We start from the raw sequence: 1028 nt of genomic DNA, 5'->3' as shown, positions 1-1028 counted from the left end.
CGCCCTGCAAACTGGGTCGGCTGACGCAAGGGTGATTTCAGCTTCTCGAAGACGAAGGGGTCTTTCTCCTTAGCTGTTCCAGCTGACCGCCTATCTTCCAAACACAAATTCTATCTACAGTGTGAGTGTCTTCCTTGGCCACACCTTCCCACCGCCTGCAGACTCCTTCCCCCTCCTTGGGCCACCCACCCCGAACACCCGAGTCTTGCCGTCTACCCTCTCTTTTGAAACTTGTTCTCGTCTAAGTAACTGTGAGCTGGAAAGGTTCACAGAGCTGGACAGCAGTGGTCACAAGACTTACACAGCAGCCATTACAGCCCGAGACGTTGTCCCTGTCCCCCCAACCATACGCACAGCACCTGGCGTGTACCAGATAACCAAATGTGGCCATCTCAGCCCCTTCAGTGACGCCCTCGAAAAGCTACTCTGGGTGTCGGTGTCCCCAAACGAGCCTTAGGGATCCGACTTTCTGTTCTTGGGACAGTAATGGGGACGAGGGGTCCGCAGGCCAGGTTCTTGTCTGCAACTTGTCCCCGATGGGACAACTGAAGTCAGACTTCTAGAGGAAAGCCAGACCCCACCTAGGCGTGCCTGTGGGGGACGAGCTGTGACACGCAGGGCCCCGGGGAGAGGCCGCGCTCGGGAGCAAATTCTGCCACGTCACCCCCAGTCTGAAACGCAGCCGTGAGCCACACGCCTTTCCCGACACACCTCTCTCTGCTCCCCAGATTGTCATTAACCGACAGAAAGCATCACATCTCGCAGCAACGAAAAGTGACCTTGCGGAGGGTTTTCTGGGTTGCTGGGAGAGAGCGCCCGTGCCAGGTGGCTTCTCCCTCAGGCCCCCAGGGGTCCCCCACGAAGCAGTCGGAAGCAGCGGACCAGGGCTGGGGCGGGAGCAACCGGTGCGGTGGCTGCAGCTGGTCCTTGACGCACAGCTGGCCCACCGGCCGGTGGCCAGATGCGGAGACGAGGTGGCTTCCTAACCTCGCAAGTCCTTGAACTTAAACGATTCTTCCTTCCGTCTG

This window comes from Pteropus vampyrus, unplaced genomic scaffold, assembly GCF_000151845.1.
Source record: "Pteropus vampyrus isolate Shadow unplaced genomic scaffold, Pvam_2.0 Scaffold614, whole genome shotgun sequence".
Lineage (NCBI taxonomy): Eukaryota > Metazoa > Chordata > Mammalia > Chiroptera > Pteropodidae > Pteropus > Pteropus vampyrus.
Note: the sequence above shows the minus strand (reverse complement) of the source record.